The sequence below is a fragment of the Macaca mulatta genome, chromosome 9, assembly GCF_049350105.2.
Source record: "Macaca mulatta isolate MMU2019108-1 chromosome 9, T2T-MMU8v2.0, whole genome shotgun sequence".
Lineage (NCBI taxonomy): Eukaryota > Metazoa > Chordata > Mammalia > Primates > Cercopithecidae > Macaca > Macaca mulatta.
The window spans coordinates 10082003-10108643 of record NC_133414.1 but is presented as its reverse complement, the minus strand read 5'-3'; the positions used below and the strand labels follow the sequence as shown (position 1 = coordinate 10108643).

The following is a 26641-nucleotide window of genomic DNA, read 5'->3' as shown; positions in this document are numbered from 1 at the left end:
GAAACAAATAAATACCACTGGTCTTTTATGAGAAGTAAGGGGTAGGTGTTCCAGGTTAGAAGGAAAGCATAGGCAAGAGTTTGCACATGACCGTGTTTATCCATCCCTATGACAATCTATGCACAAGGGTAGGCAGTGGGCAAAGGGGGCAAAAGGATAGGTGACCCAGGAACATGTATTAAGTGCCAGCTTTGAGAGCACATGTTCAACTCCTATGCTTTTGGAGTTGAACAAAACAGTTACTACTAACCGTTGGCCAGTGAATCCTACTAACTGTGCATATATCAGTAGAGAATGTCCAGTGTATTTGCTTAGACTCTGTGGTCTGAATCTGAGCACAGGTCACTCACAGGTAGAGATTTCACCTCCTTTAGGGAAGGTTTCCTTTCTATAGATCAGGCCAAAAGTCACTTACTTAATTGCATCAAGGACTAACAAACGTCAGTGTCCAGTGAGACCCTGATCTCCAGGCACTCACCTTCTCTTAGTAGAAAATAATAGTTTTCAGAAGGGCATTTTTAGGAGGGATCCTTTCTTCCTCAATATTTAGTGGACACCAGCTTTGAGAGCAGAAGGATAAGCAAGGCATCGTCCCTGCCCATAAGAAAACTCAACTCACAGTCTTTCACATAGTATCAGAACAAGACACCAATTGTATTCACCAACTAGAGGGTGGACTTCTTAAACTCAACACTGGGACGTATGTTACCAAACTAAGCGCTGTTTGTATATGTGCATGTGTGTGTATGCATGAGTGTATGCATGTGTGTGTGCATGTGTGTGTATACATGTGTGTGTGCATGTGTGTGCATGTGTGTGCACATGTGTGTATGCATGTGTGTGCATGTGTATGCATGTTTGTGTGCATGTGCATATGCATGTGCGTATGCATGTGTGTGTGCATGTGTGTGTGCATGTGTGTGCATGTGTGTGTGCGTGTGTGTGTATGCATGTGTGTGTATGCATGTGTGTGTGCATGTGTGTGTTCATGTGTGTGTACGCATACATATGCAGATGAGAACAGATGAGGGAAGAGTGATCAGAGATTGAGTAGAGATGAAGTGATAATGACAGTTCATGAATCAACCAGTGGCTGGTGGTGGCAATAGCTTCAAGGACTGAACGCAGAAGCAGAAACTATATTTAGGTTATGCCTTTTATTGTAGATGCTTTGCAAAAAGCATAGATTTCCTTCATACATCACCGGCCTTTTTCTCTGGCTTTTCTCTTCCTTATCTGTAAGTAATCTTTGGAACAACAAATATTTAAGACCCATCTCAAAGTTTTTCCAAGACTGAGCTTTGATGTGATTGGCCTGCTACTTACAAACACGAGGAAGCTCCTTATTTCATCAACCATTTATTTGATCTTCTTTCTTAGTCCTCTCCAGGACAGTACTCATAAGGAGACAGTATTCCTGAAGGCCCTTTATGGCCATATGAAGAGAAAGTTCTCTGCAGACTCGGTTCTGCATACACACATCGTTCCTAAAATGGAATGCCAGCAATGTTGCCTAAAGCAACCCGACACACACAACAATATGTGTATTCATTGGAACATTAAACAGTAAGGCAATCCTCCAGCACAGCCTTTCAATCTGTAGATTACAAGCCCTTAGAGCCTAGCTTCGGCCCTCTCCGCACATCACCCTCTACCCCCAGAAAATGCATCTTACTGCACATTTTGTGGCAAAGCGTATGACAATTATCACCCAAATCCATAATTAGCAAGTGGTAACACATAGGCAGATAGATCCACTTATGGTGACATCTCTGACAGATTGACATCCCCCCCCCAACCCACTCACCTTCAAAAACCCCTGCAAGGCTCTTCATTTTAAATGTGACCACGCTCAAACACAATGCTGGCAAGCCTAGTCTCGTGTTCGTGGAGCGGGGAGGGGGTTATAAAAGCAACATGTTCACACAAGCATGCAGAGCCCATGCATAAACCATTTGGTTTTGCAATTAAAAACAGGTTTGACTTCCTTCTGCAACAGTAAGACAACGTCAAAGCAACCATCATCCCGAAAATTTCCCCTTGTGAATTCAAATGAACTGTGAGTGTTGGGGTTCTCTTTGTTTGCATGTGCATGCCTTGAGAATGAGTTTTTGGAAGGGTTCAACGTGTTTCTTTTTGGGGTAGTGCCGCTAAGGTGTGTGTTGAATCACGGCTACCAGATGGGTCTCAGTTACACTCACCATTCCGGGTTCCTTAGATACAGGGTTAGCGCGTTTGGATTTATCCCATCAGGCTTATTACTGCAGGAAAACTAACTCTGCAAGATCCATCCCTTTGCCCTAGAAAATAATCACTCATCTGGAAGATCTGTGTGCAATCCACCCTTATAGACTGGACCTCAGTTTCACAGGGACTAAAAACACAGATGTGCTTCCTACTGGGAAATGTAGTAAACTTGACTACAATGACGGCTAATTATATCTTTATTGTTGTCATTCTTGAATGATGCATTGAATGATTCGATCCTATGATATTGACAGAAATCTCTACCTTAAAGCCAAAATCCTACACTGTACAAGGAAGGGCTGAGGAGGATGTTGTAAAAGCCGATCCTAGTTCCAGGGAACTCACCCATTTTCTACAAGGTCGAAGATTACTTCCATTTTCCTTTTTCTCATTCTTTTTCCATTCAATGAAATCTAAAGAAATATTGCCCCTCATTTCAGTGTTTATTGTCAAAATATTAGTTCGAATTTTCTGCCATATTAAAAAAAATGCAAAGTAGCCAGTCCTTATGCATGTGTCAAAACTGTCAGAGCCTGGGTGACTCTGCGTTTGAAGAGATCGGAGGAATAGAATTGGTCGACGGCACCCTCAACCCATCCTTTGATGTACAAGGAAAGTTCTGTGAAAAGACAATGTATTAGGAATGTCAAATTTTGAATGATGATGATGATAATTAAAATTAATTAAAAGAGAGGCAGACAAAAAAGAACAATTAATCTCAGTGCAGTGTACTTGTTCTAGAAGTTATAGTGGAATGAATTTGCCTCTATTTAATTTATTAAAGCCTCACCAACTTCCTCTTAAGAAAGTTTAGTTTATTGGTGTTTCTCTGGAATTATCTTATCTTGCAATATCACCATCAAAAGTTATTCAGTAAAATAATTTCTAAAATGTAGGTCAGCTTTTATTGCATCATTCTGAAATTCATTATTTGAGATAAATATAAAATCTTCATGATGTGTGAAGTAAGTAAAAATATTATTGACACAAAGTAAGATACACTAATACATATTAATAATACGTGTAGTTGCATTTAAAAATTCAAAAATTCCTTTAACCTATTTTGTCCTACATTTTACCTTTATATAAAAGCAAAATTCATATACATAATTGTATATTTCCCCAAAATACATGTTTTGATTGCTTTTGATCTATGGACTAGATGAATAGGAAAAGAGAAATGAAATTTTTCTAAATATGAATTTTTATTTTTGCTCTGATAAATAAAATTGATTTTCTCAATTAACAAGTTATTAACAATAAAAATATTTTCAATAGTTATTAGTTATACATATTGGAGATTTTTTATTGACATTGAACTCTCATTTGCTGGACTATTTGTTTTCTAACCTTCTACATAAAAAGCAAATAATGAAAAGCAGTTTTAAATTTAGTTTAACTAAGGCAGAAATAAATTCAACTTTTAACATCACAAAAATAACATAATTCTATAACAAAGTCAGACTTCTAAAAATAAATGTATATGATAATGAAAACAATTTTACAAAGCTTTATGTAATTTGAATTTTTTCCTCCATTTATCAAAACATTGCTTCTTATTGAAAACATTTTTTAATGAGCAAAAAACTACTATCACTTAATTCAAATATTTATTGGAGAAGACAGACTCTCTGTGCCTTCTACAAACTTATAAATTTTACTAGAAGAGCTACTTATTTAGGTTTTTTTAAAAAACTAATTTAGAGTTAATAACTCCGCTTCCTAACAACTATGTATCTGAAGTGTTGTAAAAGAAAGAGGGGAATGAAGGGGTTATTAGGTCTTTAAACTCAAGTTTTCAAATGCCCAATAAGTGATGCAATTGTGACTAAAGAAAATTTTAAGTTGGAGATGGTTAAATAAAGAAATATTCAGAACTCACATAGAATTGTGATGAATAGTTTTTGTGAGAGCTTAAATAGGCCAAACGTAAAGGATTGCTTCTAGGAAGGGGGCTGAAGAATCAGAAAGTTATTAAAGAAAATTCTTAGATCTTAATCACAAGCTTGTATTTCAGTAAATTAAACACCTTTCGTGTAAAGAATAGATGTACACAAGTCATTATATCATTATGTTAATTTGTCACCTATCCATACTAAAAAATCATATTGTGGGATTTATTCCCTACAACCAGAATTACATGGTAGTTTTTTAAAGTTTGGTGTTGTTTAGCTTAGCTTTTAAGCAATACATTCATCCTTATGAGTTGTAGAATCGACTTTCCCAAATTTTCCATAAATTGCATTTCTGAGGAGGTTTTTCAATAGAAACAGAATGAAATGAAAGCACCTGCCTGTTGAAACCACATCACTGAAGCTGCTCATAGCACATCAAACATGAAGGAGCAGGCAAGTCCTCCTTTTCTCCCTGTGGGTTAAAGTAAGGCACTGAGCTTAAAAGTGGGATTCTGTCTCTCCTCTTTGCGTTTCTGCTCATACACGTCCCATAAAAACATGATTGAGAGCACAGACCCACTCCACAGGTGTGTCGTGGAAGCCGCTAGTAAAAAAAGATTTTAAAACGTTTGGAAACTGCCAAGCTCTTGAGAAAATGCTTATTAAAGACCAATAAAATTGTGAAAATTGAGGAGAAGACATACAGTAAACATTTTTGGTGTGCTTTAAAGAAGGCAGTTTCGTCTCCAGCCACGTGAGCTTGGCTGTGGTAAACCCAGGCAAGAAAAACAAGCTTGTCCATGATTTCCTAATGAAGGGCTGGAGCGTTGAGAACAACAGTTCCATATTCACTAAGTCACCTATGTAGATATAGCCATTTTCACCCGTAGCCACCATAATCCAGAATTTTACAAGTGATTGAAAATTCTGAAAACACTCCCAGAGAGTGTCTATATTATCAATAATAAACGAAGTAGGAGTACTAGCAACTGAAATTAAAAATGGTCATTGGGTCTATTTCTGCCAAGCACCTGGACCATGAGGCAAGTGAAAGCGCGAATTTGGTCATTTTAACAACCAGTCTGGAATTGTTTCGTCAATAGCAACTGTAAGGAGAATCAGCGTTGCACGGTCTTATAGTTCCTAATACTGCAGATTGACAATATGCTCCTAAAAACACACAGTTCTGCAAGGACCAAAAGGAAAGATGAATTTTCTTCCAATGTTATGGCATTTGTGTAGGGTGTTTCATTCTTTATTTTAAACATTATTTTTGCCCAACTCAGTTGATTTGTACATTCTTGGAAATGAGATCATCATGCAGAATTAGCTGATCCTGGGCTTTCCTCAATGACACTATTTGCAAATCTGCTTGATCCTAACTATCTCCTGTGTACTGCCTTAGACCTAAAGAACAAATTCTCGAATGAAAATTCTGAACGTAGGCCTTTGTTAAGCACTCCATTTTTTAAAGACACCCCAGGTGAGGATCAAACAAGTTTGGGAAATCCAGCTGAAGTTTGTGACTCCCCACTTAACTGAAACAAATTCAATGCTGACAACACAAAATACCCAAGAAGAATAGAGAAAAGAGTCTTCATTGCATAGCTCCAAGAAACATGGTGTTCTTTCTCCTTAGAGACTTTCTGAGCTCTGTTATGTAGATATAGATGAGCACAATAACCAGCAGTTGGTGTTCCATTTAAACACTCAAGGACTGTACAAACTCTCTTTTTTTGTGTGACAGAGTCTTGCTCTGTCACCAAGGCTGGAGTGTAATGGTGCGATCTCGGCTCACTACAACCTATACCTCCTGGGTTCAAGTGATTCTCCTGGGTCAGTCTCCCGAGTAGCAGGGACTACAGGTGTGTGCCACCAGGCCCGGTTAATTTTTGTATTTTTAGTAGACACAAGATTTCACCATGTTGGCCAGGCTGCTCTCAAACTCCTGACCTCAAATGATCCACCTGCCTCAGCCTCCCAAAGTGCTGGGATTACAGGTGTGAGCCACCGTACCTGGTTCACAAACATTTTTAAAAGCCATCTCAAAAGCTTTAGAGGAGTATCTAGGTTAAAAATTGTAACTCAAGAACTTCAAACATAGCAGTCAAAAAATTGTTAAATAATGTTAAGCTAAAGGAAAAACATTATCTTCTAATGATATGTAATTATCCAATAACTATTTGACATTTTTTAGTATCAATCCCAACATAATGAATTGAATATGTCATATGGATTTGAGTCTAAGCAAAGTGTGCATTCTTGTAGAATAGCCTTGCAAGAATGCAACTTCTAAAGATAAGAGCTTATAACATAGGTTGCTTTGAGGGAGATGAAATAGCCCAGAGTCACAAAAATACAGTGCTTTGTTTTCTGAATTACTGTTTTATATTGAAAATAATATTCATTATAGAGCCAAAAATGCCTAAAAATAGCATATAAAAATTACTTTGTTTCACTCTTTGATTGAGAAAACTGCAACCAGCTACACCACACACCATGGTGATTAATAACTCTGATTTATTATAGAGAACATGAAATCATCCAGGCCTTCTATCCACTAGTTTCCATAATAAACAAGTTTAAAAAACAGCATCAGTACAAGGAGGAGGTCGGTTCATAAAAATTTCACGTAATACAAGTTTCTCTAAACTAATAGGTCTCATAAGTCAAATGTAGCTTCTCATTCCCCATCTCTACCAAATAGGCATAAAGTGGAAGTAGTGGGGTGTACATGAATAGATTTTTCTCTCAATATGGAATTAATATTCTAGATATTTTGCCCAGGGAAGTCTTCTGAATACATTGTTACTAGCACTCCTCATAGTAATTCTCTGTTTTTATGAATAAAAAAGATAGTAATATTTAATAAATCAATAGTTTCACATCACCTTCTTCCAAATGGAGAAACCGAGGCCCAGGGAGCTGACTCTGGTCACAGCAGCTGTCAGGTATTTTCAGATGAATGAAGCTGATCGGTATCACAGAAAGACCTAGGAACGATTATGCAGAGAATAGAAATTACTAGAGTCTTATCTGCATATCCGAATAAATAGTTGTCGTTTTCATAAAACTTCACAAGGGAAAAGCCATTATGAATGATTTTTTTTTTTTTTTGAGATGTTGTCTCACTCTGTCGCCCAGGTTGGAGTACAGTGGCGCGATCTCTGCTCACTGCAAGCTCAGCCTCCTGGGTTCGCGTTATCCTCCTGCCTCAGAATAGCTGGGACTACAGGTGCCCACCACCACACCTGGCTAATTTTTTGAATTTTTAGTAGAGATGGGGTTTCACCACTTTAGCCAGGATGGTCTCGATCTCGGGACCTCGTGATCCGCCTGCCTCGGCCTCCCAAAGTGCTGGGACTACAGGCGTGAACCACCGCGCCCGGCCCATTATGAATGATTTAATGCAAAAGAAATGAAATAAAAATTTCATCTCTGGAAATTTTAGTGACTTTGACTGCAGTGGTAGCCTGTGCAGTAGATCATTTCTTGTCCTTTGACTTAGCTTAAATGCCCCAAAGGAGATCCTAAGAGCTATACGATATTTCACTTTGGAATCAGATCTATTTGCTTTGGAATCAGATACTTGGAACGGTGAGCAGGTGACCTGAAAACTCGGGGATAAATTCAACCTTGGCCGTTGGCTTCTATGTCACCTGTATGTCATCACTGAGCATTTCCAAACACTGGCTTTAAAATTAAGAGCCTGGAAAAATGTACATATGATATTCATGGGTTGAAGTCAATTGCATTGATTGAACTCTGTTTCCAAACGGGGAATAAAAGAAGACATAGCTGCCGCTCTAATGTTTCCCCCTCTCTCTAGACAGAGGGTTATATTTTTAGACCTCCCGAGAGCCTCATTCATTGTGAACATAAATGTTCACCCTCGAGCTATGCCTGCCTCTTTCTCCTTTGCCGGGATTTGGCTGTGGGAGAGAGGGAAGAGAGACCAGACCACAATCCAAGAATCTTCTTCTTCTCTTCTCATCTTTCTAGCCTCAGCCCTACCATGTCCTGGTGTGAACAAGGTCATGTGTAACTCGGTGAGAATTTACAGACAAGAGTGCCACTTCTCCTGGGTTCCCAAGAAAAACAAACCTAGGGTTGCTCCTTGTGTGAATGTGTGAATAGCCCAGTTTATGACACATCACATTATTAGCACAAGAGGAGGGCTGAATCCCAAACGGGGCCGGCACTGCCTCCTCCTTTTGTTGACAGAAAAAAAGTATAGTTACTGGCAACCACTCAGCCCCTGCCAATGGGAAGCTGTCCTGATGTTGCTGGGCACAGACTCACGTGAGAAAGAGGTCAAGGCGTACAGAGACCTATTGAGAAGCCTGTTATGATATGTAGGAGACTGTTGCAAGGAGAAACATCAGCATAAGATACAGTCCAGACTGCTCATCTCACAAGTAAATAAGATTTACACCTGAGAAAGTCTTTGCCCCAAAAGCAAAAAAAAAAAAAAAACCCTGACATGCGAGGGTTATGTGTCTTAAGTAATAACTAAAGCAATAAATGCATCCTGTGTGATTGCTCAGAAAGTAAGATCGCAAGTTCCTAAGATGACTAGGATAGAAATAAATCAGATTTTGAACAGTTCAACATCTGAGGGAGTTTGGAGGTGGGTAAATAATTACTTCTGATGTAAGAATTTGCTCTGACATCTCGTTTGTGACTCTCCTTAATTCATTTAAAATACTTTCTAACCGAGGAAAACCTGAGAGGTGAGATCATCATAGAGGAAAGGGCAACAGAAACAAACATTAAAAGATATTTTCTTGTGTTAGGTTTTTAAATTTTGTTTGGTTTGATTTATTTCTTCCCTGTCAGAATGTTCGATGCTGAATTTGCTGACTTCTAGAGAAAGAAACGAAGCGGGATGTCTCAGGAGTCTCTGAGCGCACTGAATAATTACACTCTGTTTTTCTTACTCTACCATTCCAATATTACAGCAATGGTAATTCTAACAAGTCGGCACAGATTCATCAAAACAAAGTTAATGAAGAAGTGGAGACTACATTCAACTTGTCATTTTTTTAATGTTTCTTTGTTATGTGCAGCCATTTTAGCCCAAACTTTCTCCACTATTCTCTACGTGTTACTTACATTGATTTAATGCATTTAGACAATTTATCTACCATACATTTTTCACAATTCAGGGCTGACAGGAATTATCGGGTTAAAGCTGACAATTGAAAAGTTAAAGCTCTTTAACCTTTGTGGCAGATGAACACCTACACATTTGTCGCTGCCTATAATGCCTGTGTTACCAAAGTTGTTTCGATGGCTATTTATTTTAAGAAAATAGAAGAGCTGATTATCCAAAATTCAAAAGAGGAGTGGAGGAAATGAAGAAGTGAAGGAGGAAGGAATGGGAAGAAGGGGGAGGTAAGAAGGGAGAGAAGAGGGAGAAATGGAAAGAGAGATAAAGAGAGGAAGGAAGGAAGGAAAAAGAGAAGGAAGGAGAAAAAGAAAAGAAAGAGAGAGAGAGAAAGAAAGAAGGAAAGAGAGAAAGAAAGAAAGAAAGAAAGAAAGAAAGAAAGAAAGAAAGAAAGAAAGAAAGAAAGAAAGAAAGAAAGAAAGAGAAAGAAAGAAAGGGAAGGAGGGAAGGAGGGAAGGAAGGAAGGAGGGAAGGAAGGAAGGAAGGAAGGAAGGGGAGAGAAAGAATGAAAGAGAAAGAATGAACGAACAGAACAGTAAGCGTCTATTGTTGCAGAGCTCTGTCTTGGCTTGTCATGGAGATATTTCACTTGACTGAAATAAGCTTGCAATAAAGTTATAACATCAGTTACCTCAACAACAAGCCTGCCACCCACACAACCTTGCCATTCAAATGTCTTGCTCATTTTTCTCCTTACATTATTATGATCAGCCTCTTAGTCAAGTCTCAGTTTGACTAACCTATTGCCATGGGCTACTAGTTGGTCAATTTTCATCGTATTTAACAAAAGCAATGAAATGGCCCTGGAAGCTCCTGTTGTTTCCACTCCTCTCACAACCTTGACGAGATAATCCAGCTAATCAGCTGTCTGAGATTGGGGGGCCCTTTAGGACCACAGGCTCTTTTTCTTTAGTACTTCCTTTTATAACGAAGGGATATGTTCTCAATGGCAACTGAACATTCAAAATGCAACAAGGCATGTATTAAAGAATGTATTTTCCCTTGTTCACATTTACATTTGGAAGAGGGACATTCCAGTAGCTTGGAAGGAACTGGGGAACCAAGCCTGTGAATTAAAGTAAAAATAACCTACTTAACATGTTGCTTACCATATACCAAATGCAGTTCTGAGAACGTGGCTCACGTGGACTCGTTTCACCCTCATCACAGTTCATTGAGGAGGGTGCTAGCCATAATTTCCCATTTTATAGACCAGACCATGAAAGCACAGAGAAATTAGTTGCTGTGTCCCAGTTCACAGAGCAGAGAAGTGGCATGGTCAGAATTGAAAGCCAGGAAGTTGGATTCTAGAGATCCACACTCTTAATCCCATGCTCCACTGAAAACAATAAAGGTACATTGTTTAGTAAAATTTTGGTGCATTCAGCACATTTGTAAAATCGGATCCAATAGAAATTCTAAATACAAAAGAGTTGTGGGAAAAACAGACTCGAGGAATGATTTTCCAAAATCCACATTAAACTCTGAGAATCTGAATCCATGTATCAAATTTTCTATGTCTAAAGCCTCCTTTGAAAAAAATATGGGCCAGGCGCGGTGGCTCACGCCTGTAATCCCAGCACATTGGGAGGCCGAGGCAGGCGGGTGATCTGAGGTCAGGAGTTCGAGACCAGCCTGGCCAACATGGTGAAACCCCATCTCTGCCAAAAATACAAAAACTGGCCAGGAGTGCTGGAGCGCACCTGCAATCCCAGCTACTCAGGAGGCTGAGTGGGGAGAATGGCTTGAACCTGGGAGGCAGAGGTTGCAGTGAGCCAAGATCACGCCACTGCAATCCAGCCTAGGCAACAGAGTGAGACTCTGTCTCAAAAAAAAAGAAAACAAAAAATAAGTTTCATAGCCAAGAAGGATTGAGTCCTGGTTTCCTCATCCATATAGTGGAAACAACACAACCTTCCTTATACAGTCTTTGGGATGATTACGATAATGTATGCAAAGCCCCCCGCATAGAGTTCGATGTATGGTAGATGATCGATAAATAGCAACTACTATTTATAACTGTTATTGGAGCGCTTCCCCCCGTGTTCCCCACTATCAGATGTATCTTGCATTTAGGTGCCTCCTCTCACTTCACAAAGCAAATAAATGTTCCCACTCTCCCATCAAAACAAACCGCAATGCTATGAAATGATATCTTGAACAGAACTCCAGTTGGAAAATAGCGAATACATCAGCTAGTGCTCCGTGGACTTAATTATCAGGTTTCAAAGTGAACATTTGCATGTGATGGTGAAAGTTATTTTAGAAAGATCTGTTAGAGCAGATACAGAGATGGAAACTTGGATAGGCACACTGGCTGAAAGAAGACAGTTACAGCCATGTAGTTATAATTAGATAAGGCACCTCCAAATACATGCATGAATCAGCCACTGAACTCCTGAAGGTTGGGAACCATCCGAGCATGTGTCTACAGAGGATTCCTCTCCTGCAGGCTGATTCTCTCTCTCTCTCTCTCTCTCTCTCTCTCTCCTAACTTCAGAGAAGGAGAGCAGGTAGACAAAGCACGTGATGGAATGCGGTTCCCAGGCTTGCACAGGAAGTGGCCTGGACTGGTCTAAGTGCTGCTGTACCCAAGTATCTGCCCCATTGCTCTGGCCAGGACTTCCTGTTCTGGTTTGTTAACAGATTTGAAGTCCCACCGCCAGGAGTCACAGAGCAAAGCCCTAGATTCCAGGGACAATGAGAGAGGGTGTTTTACATACTGTTGATACATGGAATATAAAATTAATTACAGTGCAAATGGCAAATGGTTACACATAACCTAATTCACACATCCTGATTTCTGTTTGCTACTACCATTGACCACAACCGAGACAGACAAAATTTGCATGTAAATAGTCAGTGACCATCAGAGATCTAATACAGTGGGCACACATGTATGTATGTGTTTGTAAAGACATGTACAAATTCAGACACATGCATTCATACATGTGGACACACGCATATATGTATGTATGCGTATGTGATCAAATAAATGCTCTACTGGAAATCTTTGCAAAATTGTAACACCAGTAAATGAAGTCTAAAGAAATACGCATTACTGATGCAAAATGTTGATTTGCCAAAATGAAACCTTGCAGAGTTGCAAACTTAAATGAAATTTTTATCAACAGCAATAATTATCCTGTGCAGTAGAGATCTTCTGAGCTATTCATAAAAGCTTCTGAGGAAATTTTTTTTTTGAAATAGACCTTACTCAGAGCAGTTTTGGGGTCACAACAAACAGGGGACACAGAGATTTCCCATATGCTCCCTGATCCCTTACACCCGCAGTCTCCCCAGTTAACAATATCTACCACTAGAGTGGTCTGTTTGTTACATGGATGAACTGACACTGACATACCGTCATCATCCAGAGTCCACAGTGCACATGAGGGCTCTCTCTTCGTGTTATACATTCTGTAGGTTTGGGCAAATGTGCAACGGCACGTGTCCATCACTGTAGTATCATACAGAATAGTTTCACTACCTGAAAGTCCCCTGTGCTCCACCTGTTCCTCCCTTCCTCCCCCAACCCCTGGCAACCACTGATCTTTTGACTGTCTCCATAGTTTTGCCTTTCCCAAAATGTCACATAGAGTGCAACCTTTTCAGATGCATTTCTTTCACTTAGTAATATGCACTTAAGGTTTTTCAGTGTCTTTTGGTGGCTTGATAGCTTATTTCTTGTTAGCGCTGAATGATATCCTGTTGTATGGATGGATCACTATTGACTTACCCATTCATCTACTGAAGGGTATCTTGATTGCTTCCAAGTTTTGGCAATTATGAATAAAACTTCTGTAAACATCTGTGTGCAGGTTTTTGTGTGGACTTAATTTTTCAACTCCTTTGGACAAATACCAAGGTGCATGAGTGCTGGATCCATGGTAAGGATATATTTGGTTTTAGCCAGTCATAGTGGCTCATTCCTATAATCCCAGCGCTTTAGGAGGCTGAGGTGGGAGGATCGCTTGAGCCCGGGAGTTTGAGACCAGCCTGGGCAACAAAGCAAGACCTCATCTCTTAAAAAAAAAAAAAAAAAAAAAAAAAAAAAAAAAAAAAAAATTTAAGAGTGTGTGTAGATTTGTAAGAAACCACCCAACCGTCTTCCTAAGTGGCTGCGAATGGACCACTTTACATTTCCATACGCAGTGAATGAGGCCTCAGGGTTCTGGGTTTTAGCATCTCTAACAGGTGTGTAGTGGTTTATCATGGTTGTTTTAATTTGCATTCCCTGAGGACAGATGACATGGGCCGCCTTTTATATGCTTATTTGCCATCTGTAGATCTTTGGTGAGGTGTCTGTTCAGAACTGCAGGCTATACCATCTACTTTATCTCTGAGGAGTAAGTGTATAGGGTTGACACAGTAAAGCAGACACTTAAGACAACCCCTGCTGAGACAACCTCAGAAGAGGGAGAAGTCCTGATGCAAATCCTGCCTTTACTTTTTAAAATTTGATTAAAAAAAATAAGGTAGTAATTTGAGGGGTCTTCAATCACAAGGCTTTGGAAAAGACTGGAAAGTCGTAATTGACTGCTGATAAATGTTTCATTAGAAATATCCTCTTAAAAATGTTTAAATTTACTCACCTAATCAAAACTTTTACACACTGATTTTGGCTTCTCATTATGAAGCTAATCCTCAGGATGATTTCTCCTGGTATTTTCTTTCTCAAATTTTCATTGGTCATTTTGCAAAGAGCAGAATTCCAAACAGCCAAAATCCCATCTAATCCTTTACTCACCTGTAGTAAAAAGCACTATAACGTGGTATAAAGAGAGAGTGAGGGGGGATATTAGGTGATTTGACAGATAACTTTGGGAAGTTTGTAAACCAGCATGATTGTGTATTGTGTGTGTGTGTTTGTGTGCATATGTGTGTGTGTGTGTTTGTGTGTGTGTAGTGACACCGGATTTAGACATCAAGGCACAGTTTACAACTCCTAGGCTGATAATCTCGTCTGGCCTGAATTCTCATCTTTACACTTCACTGATTTCTGATTTCCTGATTGGCCTCAGGCAAGTCACTTCCAGTTGCCCACAGTGGTTACAATGGCCCTGCTCAACCAGGCTGTGTGGATTTGAGCTCTCTCTCAACTACTTATGAACCGTGTAACTTTGGGCAAGTTAGTTAACCTTCTTGTGCCTCTGTTTTCTCATCTGTGAAATGAGCGTAGCAATCTCTAGTCCACAGAGCTGTGATGGCAGGGAGGGGGGAGTGAATGAGATCATGCGTGTACAGTATTGCTTCGACCATCATAAGTACTCAATAAATATTGGCCATTGTTATTAGCTGAGTCATAGTTTCTCATATACTGCATGAGAGGGTCGGACCAAGTGAACTCATGAATTCTTTTGGTCAGTCTTCAGGAAAACCCTATCATATGGAATGCAACTGATTACCCAACCTCCCAAAATCCCTGCAGCCACAGAGCCCTCATCAGATTTTATTTACCAAATCTCATCCACCACACTGCTAGTTGCACAGGCTTCATTGATTCCTATTTTACATGCAATTCTAACAACTGCATTTACTCGATTTCTCAGACTACAGCAAATCAGATGCCCAAATTAGGAAGGAGAAAGAATGCTGGAAGAAAAAATGCGTTGGGAGCCAGAGTGATTGCAAGTTGTCCGGCATTAGGGAAAGACAGACTAAACAATTGCTATCACAGAATAAGGTACCTGTGCACAACCAGGATGCCAAGTCACTAAAAACTTTTGAATTACATTTAGTGTATTGCTTAAGGCAGTGATCAATTTGAAAACTATTTGTATCAAAAATTATTAGCATGTGATAGGCTCGGGGATTATCAGTTTCTGGTTGCTTTTCTCATGGGAAAAATGTCCCTGGTTGTTGTTCAGGTCTCTCCCAGACTTGCTGGCCCTCTCTGGTCTCTCCTGGTGGGGCCTCCCTGCGCCACACCGACTGGGGTAGGGCTGTGCAAAACAGTTCTGTCCCAGTAGGAAAGCTGACACGGGATTACAGAGTAACAACCCAGGGAGCCAGCACTGATACAGCACTGCTGTTGTGTGTACGTCTCACTTCAAACTCCAGCCACATTCATGCTTACACCTCAATGGTAAGCGTGAGTTTACCATTAGAGTTTACTATCTATTATTTACTATCTATTTACTATTAGTGCCATTACATCTATTTACTATCTATTAGTGCCATTAGAGAGTAACAACTGTGTACTACCTATTGGTGTTATTAGAGAGTAACAACCCAGGTAGCCAGCACTGATTACAGCAGGGCTGTCCTATGTACATTTGACTTCAAACCCCAGCCACACTCACGGTTACACCTCAATAATAGTGATCTCTTTCCTTGGCCCCCACATCACCTGCTTCTTTTCCAACCTAGGAGGTAATGGGTTCAATTAAGACTTTGGGAGACCTAGATAAAGGTCTGAATCCTGTCTCAATCACTTGCCTACTATGCAACTTTGGGCAAGATATTTGAACTTTGCACATCGTTTTCTCATTTATAAGATGTGGATAGTAATGCCTTACCTCCCAAGGCTGTTGAGGGGAGCAAATGAGACTGGGGAGGTCAAGCACAGAGCCGGGAGAGAGGAGGTGTTCAAGGTGTAATAGCAATTCCCGGTGCCCATTTTAATTGCATCTAGGATTTTGACAGGCCTTTCCAACCACAGCTCATCACACTACATAGGATGCATGGTGGGTGAAGTACAGGTTTGGAGTCAGATAGACCCAGATTGGAATGCTCTTTCTATTGGTTGCCATCTGGGTGGCCATGGGCAAAGTATTTAGGCTTTTTGAGGCTCAGTTTCTCCCACTTGTATACTGGGGATACCACCACTCACCTGCAAGATTTGTTGTGATGATTTCATCAGAAACATATTTAAAGAGCCTGTCTCATAGGAGTGGGTGATTAACACTCAAAATATCTATATTGAGGCTGGGCACAGTGGCTCATGCCTCTAATCCCAGGACTTTGGGAGGCCAAGGCGAGCGGATCATGAGTTCAGAAGATCAAGACCATCCTGGCTAACACGGTGAAATCCCGTCTCTACTAAAAAAGTAAAAAAAATTAGCTGGGCCTGGTGGTGGGCACCTGTAGTCCCAGCTACTTGGGAGGCTGAGTCAGGAGAAGGGCGTGAACCCGGGAGTCAAAGCTTGCAGTGAGCCGAGATCACGCCACTGTGCTCCAGCCTAGGCAACAAAGCGAGACTCCATCTCAAAAAAATATATATATAAAATATACATTATATATTATATTTTATATATAATATACATTATATATTATATTTTATATATGATATACATTATATATTATATATAATATATGATATTTTATATTTTATATATTATATTTTATATATATTATATTTATATATAATATATATTATATTTTATATATATTATATTTTATATATTATATTTTATATTTATATATAATATATACGTATATATTATATACGTATATATTATATATATACGTATATATTATATATAAATAAACATTATATATATATTATAGAGAGAGAGAGACAGAGAGCCTATACTCTTCAAAGCAGTTTCACTGACATTATCCTATTTTATTCTTACAGAAACCCTATAAGGTAGTTGGGGCAGGTATTTTTATGCCCATTTAAAGAGAAAAAGAAAAAAAAGAAGCTAAGTGATGCTAAGTGTTTAATCCAACATCATAGAAAACACAAACATGCCGGGGCCCAAACTGGAATCCAGGCTTCTGCCTCCCGCACCAGTGCTTTTCTACATGGTTAAGATCACTCCTGCACTGCAGATTTCCATTGTACACACAGAGGAGAAGGCAAAACAAGTGGACACACCTTTCCTCACACTCTTCTAGCAGCTTTAGAATGTCTGCAATGGCCTTTTCAGCAGCAGGTGGTAGAAAGCTCCAACACCAACTAGCTTAAATCTCAAGGAAATTACTATTTCACAGAACTGCAAATTCAGAGAGTGAAAGGAGGACTCCAGGCTCAGTATGATCGTCAGCACAATCATGTCAACAAAGACTGTGTTTCTTTCTGTCTTACCTCCCTACAGGCATCAATTTCACCTTAAGGTTGGTCACCCTCATGGTCATCAGGTGGCTGCCCATGGCAATTAGAACTACAAAGCTCTCTTGTTAATGTCTGGCTGGAGCAAGAGAGATAGCTCTCCCTCAAGCACTGGGTGTAGGTGCCCCCATCAGTCTGTTGGGTCTACTACTATAGACCTACCCCTGGGCCAATAAGAGAAAACAGAGAAGTGCCTGCACTTACTGTCCCAGATTAAGCATGATCTGCTCCCACAGTGTAGAAGGAAGTCATCTGCTCCTTAGTCATCAGAGGGAAGGGTGAATGTATAATTAGGTTCTTAATTAATGAGTACAGGAGCACAGGTGTTGGGTGGATAACCAACAGTATTCACAATGTGAATAATTCACTACGGAATTACTGCAGCGCATTTCCATTTTTAGTCCACCTGCATTCTCCTTCACCAAAGCATTGATTTCAGGCAATTACTGAAATAAAAATTGTGACGACAGCAGGCAAAGACATTTGCTCACACATTGTTTTTATGTCTTTTGTGACTTTATTATCTTAACTTAAAATCAAGCATGAAGCCCTTTCAACATTTCCTATGAAATAGAAGAAAGGCAATGAGCATTTTTATAAATCCAAGTTTTATTGAAAGAAATCAACCTGGAAAACAGATAGATTTGATTTTCCTAAAAACACAATTTCATGGTACAGAGCCATTTGATTGAGAAGAAATACATAAAATAAAATTGGGAGCATGATATGATGGGGAAAATTTAAGGCTAAAAATTAGGGGAACCTCTGTTGTTGATCTACCTCTGTCACCAACGAATTATATGTCCATGAGTAACTCACTTAGAACTAAATCAGTGGTTGCAAACTGGCAGCCCACAGATCAGAACTGGTCCAAGATGTGATTTTTTTTAGTTTTTTATTTTTTTTTTATTTTAAATTTTTTTTTTGCTAGCACAAAAGATTCAGTTGTATCTCAGATAACCCTATTGTTAGTAGCATAAGAAAATTTCTGAAAATAGACACAGCCACCAAAACTCTAGAGGCCAGATACCAAAGGTTCAAAGTCACTTACAATGAAAATATACATACAAGTTATCCCAGAGCCAAGTGTGGCGATTCCTCAAGGATCTAGAACTAGAAATAACATTTGACCCAGCCATCCCATTACTGGGTATATACCCAAAGGATTATAAATCGCACATAAAGACACATGCACACGTATGTTTATTACGGCACTATTCACAATAGCAAAGACTTGGAACCAACCCAAGTGTCCATCAAGATAGACTGGATTAAGAAAATGTGGCACTTATACACCATGGAATACTATGCAGCCATGAAAAAGGATGAGTTCATGTCCTCTGTAGGGACATGGATGCAGCTGGAAACCATCATTCTCAGCAAACTATCACAAGGACAAAAAAACAAACACAGCACGTTCTCACTCATAGGTGGGAATTGAACAATGAGAACACTTGGACACAGGGTGGGGAACATCACACACTGGGGCCTGTTGTGGGGTGGGGGAAAGGGGGAGGGATAGCATTAGGAGATATACCGAATGTAAATGACGAGTTAATGGGTGCAGCACACCAACATGGCACATGTATACGTATGTAACAAACCTGCGCATTGTGCACATGTACCCTAGAACTTAAAGTACAATAATAATAAAAATATATATATCAAGAAATAAATCTCTTCACTCAGAATTACTGTTGGTCCATTGTGGTTGAAAGATTGTTTATGTAGTTCAAGTCGAAATCTTTATATTACCTGTATTATAGGACCCAGATCTGTTAGAAGAAGAAGAAAAAAATAGTGTTTTAAAAAGACAGTTCCCCAGATTGGTTACTCTGGATGATTTAATTTAACTTCATGCTGGAGTAGAATGAAGTGTATCCTGCCAAAGAATTCACATGTGTTCTGAATGTGGAAATTAGCTCTTCCGTGGAATCAGAAGGATTTGCAATTTGTATAAATGAATGTTACTTTTACTCAGTTTACTTTCAAAACAGTGCCTGACTCAGTTGCACCAAGTAATAGTGAAACCTTTGTCTAGTTGGAAAGTACTCGCCTTTCCAAGAAGAGCCACGGAGCTCTTTTGAGACCATGAAATGTGTTTCCTGATAAGCGTCTCAGGATCTATGCTAGCACAGGTAATGCATTTTTCTTTTCACTGCTCAGAACTCATTTATCCTGATTAGAAGTTTTTGGCACACGTCGAATATTACATAATCAGACGTCGGTACAGAAGCCTTTAGCCTCTTCTCACTGTTCAGGCTAAGCCATCGCCAATGTGGTAACATCACTGATATCTCCAGGAGATAACCCAAAGTTGTCTACTGGCTATATAATTTGTCAGACATGAATGGTGACTAGAGCTATCAGTAAACATACAGTATTTTTTGTCATCTTTTTCTGATAGTGGTTTTGATAAGATTTAAAGTAGCCTCAGCTTTAGCTTCCTTAAGTACTGGGATGTGTGTGTGCTTTAAACAGGTGGCTTAAAATGTCGGATGCCATCATCTTCTCTAACTGTAAGCCAAAGAATTGCCACATTTTCTGACTTCTTTTGTCAGTTTTTGACATTTGCTTTCCCTTGTTGGAAAAAGTTGTCTTTTTCAATGTGTTAGTACTTGATCCATTGAATGCAATGAGAGCTAACCTCAAGGAAATTCTCAGGAAAGTCCCCAAAGAAGAGAGGTTCTCCATTAGCAGATGAAACATTCTCCAAAGATCCTCAGCAGGTTGCTTTTTGAAAACCTCAGCAATTTAGTAGAAAATAGCACATCAATTCTATGTTTAACTTTTATTACTTAAATGCAGTTGATTTCTAATAGAGGGGGACGGAAGATTTTCCCTCATTGTGGTTAGGAAACTGAACAACAAAATGAGATTAATTTTTAACAAATGAATCAATCAGTACATGAAGTTTCAGAAATCTTCCACTGAATTAACCATGTGATTTTTTAAAAACTAATCTTGGCAAAGCATGGTGGCTTACGCCTGTAACCCCCAGCACTTTGGGAGGCCAAGGCGGGCAGATCGGTTGAGGTCAGGATTTCGAGACCAGCCTGGCCAATCTGATGAAACCTCATCTCTACTGAAAAATAAAAAAACTAGCCGAGTGTGGTGGTGCCCACTTGTAACCCTAGCTACTCTGGAGGCTGAGGCATGAGAATCGCTTGAGCCTGGGAGGCAGAGGTTGCAGTGAGCTGAGATCATGCCACTGCACTCCAGCCTGGGCAACAAAGCAAGACTCTGTCTCAAAAAAAAAAAAAAAAAAAGAATCTGATAAAACAACGCAGGTTAAAAAAAAAAACTTTACTAACCCTCTTAGATTAATATTTCAAAGCTCTTTAACAACAGCCCACTTTACCTCTACAGAATTTTCAACATAACATCTTTGCGTAAAACATCTGTTCCAACCAACCGGTTCTACTCCCTGTCAAGCAATCTTGACTGTCCCTTCTCATTGCCATTGTGCCCTGTGTGTCCTGGCCTTAGCTGCTTTCATTTTTCTCTCTGATTATCTCCTAGGCTAAATTCAAGTCATGCTTCCTCCACGAAGTTTGTGCAAATGACTTTCTCTCTGAATCTATAGAGTACTGATGGTCCATCTCCAACATTTTAAGATGTCTTGGATTATTGCTATCATTTTATGTCTCTATTACTATTTGCAATTGATCAGACACTTTTATGTGCCTCAAGGAGATTTTCAGTTCCCAAAGATGTCTTGTACTTGTCATTGTGTCTCTCCAATACCTTACCCAATGGCTTGCGTGTGGCTGATTGTCTCATACATATGCTAATCTGAATAGTCCAGCTGATCTAGTTAAATCATTTAATCTGAATCCAAAGACTAAGTGATGGACTGTTATGGAATAATGGTAAAAACTGTAATCATATTTGTAGTCCAGATGCCTTAACTAGATATATTTCCAGATCTGCCACTTACTAGATGGTGACTTATCTTGGACAAGTCATTTCACCTCTTACAGCCCCAGTTTTCTCATCTGTAAAATTGAAAGAATAATGATGACTCTCTTGCCTATTTCACTAGATTACTGAGAGAATCCAATGATGTAATGTCTTTGAAGGTGTTTATACAATGTCAAGTACCTTACAAATATGAATGGTCCTAGTTGGGCAAATGAAACACTATTTTTAGAAATCCCATATCAAATGCAGTGAGGAACTCCTGAAATGATCAAGACTGGTGATCATTTTAAGGTATGTTATGATCAATTTTAAACGGTGCTGTGGGTCAGGCTGCTATCCTCACCTTACAGGTGGAAGTTTGATGTTATCTAGAAGCAAATGGCTTAAGTAAAATTACTGACAGCAACAATATGAGATGTCTTTCCTGTTCCAGTTTGTAGCTTTGAGTCTAATTAGCACCACTGCTTCCTCCTAAACTTTTCTTTTTTTTTTTTTTTTTTTTGAGACGGAGTCTCACGCTGTTGCCCAGGCTGGAGTGCAGTGGCGCGATCTCGGCTCACTGCAAGCTCCGCCTCCCGGGTTCCCGCCATTCTCCTGCCTCAGTCTCCTGAGTAGCTGGGACTACAGGCGCCCGCCACCGCGCCCGGCTAATTTTTTGTATTTTTAGTAGAGACGGGGTTTCACTGTGGTCTCGATCTCCTGACCTTGTGATCCGCCCGCCTCGGCCTCCCAAAGTGCTGGGATTACAGGCTTGAGCCACCGCGCCCGGCCTTCTCCTAAACTTTTCTTTAAGCCTCATTAAAGTTCTGATTCTTAGGGATTAATATAAGCAGACACTGATAATATCAACCTCTCCTCTCTATAATTCCAAGAACTCTACATTAGCATAAATTACATTCCTGAATCCATCATTTGGTTCCATATCTCTTCAAAGTCTTTTCCGACCCTTCTCATCACCCTCAAATCCACGTCCCTTTCTCATAAGCTCAGCTCTTTGCCATTCCATCATTACTAACTTCCTGTAAGACATCTCCACATGAATATCTCACAAGAATCTTGAATTTAAGAAAATCAAGGGGCTAAGGCAGGCAGACTGCTTGAGGTCAGAAGTTCAAGATCAGCCTGGGCAACATGGTGAAACCCTATCTCTACAAAAAATACAAAATTTAGCCAGGCATGGTGGTAAGCACCTGTAGTCCCAGCTACTTGGGAGGCTGAGACAGGAGGATCACTTGAGCTGGGGAGGTCAAGGCTGTAGTGAACATGTTCAGGCCTGGGTGACAGAGCAGGACCCTGTCTCCAAAAAAAAAAAGAAAAAGAAAAACTAAACAAGAAAAGAAAAGAAAAGCTAAGCTTCTTGCCTCTTCCTGTCTTACCCCTCCTGTTCTGAAACCCACAACTCTTCCTGTGTTGTCCAGCTCAGGACACGCAGCGTCATCTATCCCATGGCCAAAACCCGAAACCTAGGAGTTAGTCTTGCCTCACTCTTTTACAAGCCTTATGCACTGCTGCGATTCTGTCTCCTGTCCATCTCATTAATTCGCACACACTCCTGTATCTCCATCGGGACAATGGCTTGGCTCGTTGATTGCTTAGATGACCGCAACAGTCTTCAAACTATCCATACCTTCAGTTTGTCTCTCTCCAATCCATTGTCTCTTCTGTAACCAGAGTAACGCCTTTAAGATGCAAACTTAATCCTATCAATTCCTGGCTTAGGATCTTTCACTGCGTCCCCATTTCCCTCTGTAAGGGGGATGTAAGATGAAATGTACATCCAAACTTTTCCACATGGCAGCCAGAGCCCCTGGTACCCAGGTTATCTCTTCCCTTCCTTTAAGCCTTAACTTAGTTGCCAATGTCTCCTAGAAGATTTTTCTATTAACTCACATCCAATAATCAACTGGTTAGTGCCCTACAATTGCTCAAATGAACATTCTCCCACTCTTATAATTGACTTCAACTTGCCTAGGCACCCCGTAAGATTGAAACCTCCTTCACGACAGGACCATTCCTTTCACCAACTTACCTCAGTTACTCTTGATCCCTAAACACCGTCTCCAGGGTTAGATGCATGATATACTCTCAATAAATAAGAAAGAAAATGTACTCTCCCTTCCTCTTGCATATTTCCCTTTATCCCCAAATATTCTACCTCTTCTGTTCTGTTAGATTTCATGAATCACTGCCAGGCCTGGTGGCTCACTCCTGTAATCTCAGTACTTTGGGAAGCCGAGGCAGGCAGATCACCCGGGGTCAAGAGTTCAAGACTAGCCTGGCCAACATGGTGAAACCCCGTCTCTACTAAAAATACAAAAAAAAAAAAAAAAAATAGGCATGGTGACAGGCGCCTGTAATGCCAGCTACTAGGGAGGCTGAGGCACAAGAATTGCTGGAACCCAGGAGACAGAGGTTGCAGCGAGCTAAGATCACACCACTGTACTCCAGCCTGGGTGACAGAGGAGGACTCCACCTCAAAAAAAAAAAAAAAAAAAAAATTCATGAATCATGTTTATTTCAGGAAATCTTCCTAATGAAGTCTGCTCCAGTCAGCCCTTATTCTGCCTCACCTTTGAATGTATTCATTGAATGCATCTCATGTAGCACTTTTTGGAATGCTATAGAAGAAGATTGTGAGGTTCAGGTCTGGGTATGTAGTGTATCCTAACATCAATGGTAAACTGCATGGGTAAGCAATCAGGGGTAATCTTCAGTTACCCCTGATCTCCTACCTTCATAGCAGTCATATGGTGCTTATTCAAGGCTCATTAGAATCAGCCATCCTCCCTTTCAGTGTTCACATCCCGAGCTCCTGTGATTCATGGTTCATTATGTGTCTTTCTCTCTTCACTCTCAGGTAACACCAACGGCTGGTTCATTACGTTGCCCTGTTGCAGAGATCCAGAGTGCTCATGGACAGGGCCAGAAAGCAGGGTAGATATGCCCTACTGAGAGCCAGCCTTGACTGTAAGAGCAAAGATGTGCTTTCTCGAAGATCTAGGGCTCTTGCTTTTATATTCGACAAGTTGTTTTCAACACTTCAGTCTTCTCAACTGTTAGGAGAAGTACTATCAGGTTCTCGCTAGCTCTACACAAGAAATATTGCAAAAGTGCTCATCACCAAAACAAATGACTGATCTGTCGATCTATGAGAGTCAAAATTAACTTTCACGATAAAGAAAAATGTCTTTAATAGATTTAAAACATGTTCTGAAAGGGGACCGAAAGGATGGAGCCAGAGCACCCAATATTGTCTTTTCACTGTCACACAGCCTGTGCCCGCAGCATGAATTTTCCTAGGAAATGTCATTCTGATGCCTTCTATGTAGAAGAAACTTGAATTGTCAAATACTCACCAAACTAGCACAGTCTTCCAAAAACGGGGAAGACCTGGAACCAAACAGAAAGTGAATATTCAGCCAAGTATGAAACTTTCAAAGAAAATAAACTGCATCTATCCGTATTAAACTCTTTGTTCTTTCTGAATAAAAACAATTTAATTAATTCACCTAGGCAATTCCACACCAAATGTCTAGCAATTGAGGGAAACCTATATATGAGAAAAGAGGGAGTAAACAGATAAGGAGAGTGGCCTGAAAAACCTGTAAAGTTGATTCCATTTAATTTTAATTATATACAGATAGTCATGCCTCGGCCACAATATCAGACGGTGTGCTCTATGTTTTAGATATTCTTCTGTTCCAGCACCACTATCTACATAGCATCAGAATTACCATTTGATTGAGTAACTAACCTGCCACAGACAGATTTCTTTTTATCTTACTTTAGTAAAAATACTCTGTGTGTGTGTGTGTGTGTGTGTGTGTGTGTGTGTGTGTGTTTGTAATTTGGGGTAATGACTCTTCAAGATATATTTTACAAATTTTAAAAATGAATAGAAACTTACCAATCCTAATTTCTTATTTTCATATATTTGCATGTTACATCAGTCATGTTATTCTCATTTTTAACCCACATAGTATCCATTTATGCTGGAATATGTAGTTAGCTTCCATATTTCCTAATTTGGGAGTATTTGAATTGCTTAAAATGCGAGACTTTACAAATCGTTCTGCTATATATATCTTTACTCAGATTTCTCTTTTGCATACCTGCCTAGTAATTGAATGAATGGATCTAGGCCTAGAAGAGTGTCTATCTCCTTTTACATCATTGCAGGTTTGTGTCTAGCAAAATTAAACCAATTTATAAATTCCACCAATGGCAGTCATCTATGAATGTATGTCCCCTGGATCCTAGCATTCAGTGATTTTTTTTAAAAAATTGTCTATTGCTTTGCTAGGTTAATTGGCATCTATGGATATCTAAAATTTGAATAACTTTCATTTATTTTACTATTAATGAGTGTGTATATTGTTTGTCATGGTCCCTTACTACTTCATTTCTATGACGGAAATCGACAGACCACAACTGAGCATGAAGTGCTGTGTCAAGATCCTAAAGATGACCAGGGCATCACTGGTACCCTCAAAGGGCACATAGTATAAATGAGGGATACAAACATAAAAGGAAAACCACCACAAAAATTAAGTTACATCCATCACAATGAAATACTACATAGCAATAAAAACGAATGAGCTACTGACACGTGCAACATCAGATAAGAACTTCAGAAGCATGAGGCTAGGTAAAAGAACGAAGACTCAAAAACCATATATAGCACAATCAGCACAATGCCACTTATATAACATTCTGGGAAAGGCAAAACTATATTAACAAAAAACACAGGAGCAATTGCCAGGGACTGGGAAAAGGGAAGAGAGCTGACTAGGAGTGGGTGATTGTGTGACTGTATCTTGATTATGGTATGATGTCAAAATGCATAGAGCTGTACACCTTAAAAGGATGGATTTTACTAAATAAGAGTGATATTTCAACAAACCTGATGTTAAAAAGGGAGAAGTGAAATGGTTGAGGGTATCTGCTGAGAGTGAAGATTCTCAGATCAGGCTGCTGGAATTTGTACCCCTTTCCTATCCGTTACTGACTATGTGACTCTACATAATTATTTAACCTCTCTGTGCATCAACTTGTTCATCTTTAAAATGGGTATAATAGTGCCTGCTTCGTGGTATTATTAGGAGAGATAATCAGTGCAATGCGTATAGAATATGATAAGAGCTCAACAGATTTTGTTTCTTTTATTTTTTTCAAGTGCTACAACGGAGTTTTTTGTTTGTTTGTTTGTTTGTTTGTTTTAGAGGAAATCTCACTCTGTCATCCAGGCTGGAGTACAATGGCTTAATCTCGGCTCACTGCAACCTCTGCCTCCCAGGTTCAAGCGATTCTCCTATCTCAGCCCCCTGAGCAGCTGGGAGGGACCAC

At 39.7% G+C, this 26641-nt stretch overlaps 1 long non-coding RNA gene across 1 annotated transcript; it reads left to right on the top strand.

Moving 5' to 3' along the window:
• Positions 1–2015: 2015 nt before the first annotated feature.
• LOC114670102 (uncharacterized) lies at positions 2016–24800 on the top strand. The gene is made up of 2 exons (XR_003719581.2): positions 2016–2059; positions 24153–24800. It is a non-coding gene; the product is annotated as an uncharacterized LOC114670102 (long non-coding RNA).
• Positions 24801–26641: the final 1841 nt, after the last annotated feature.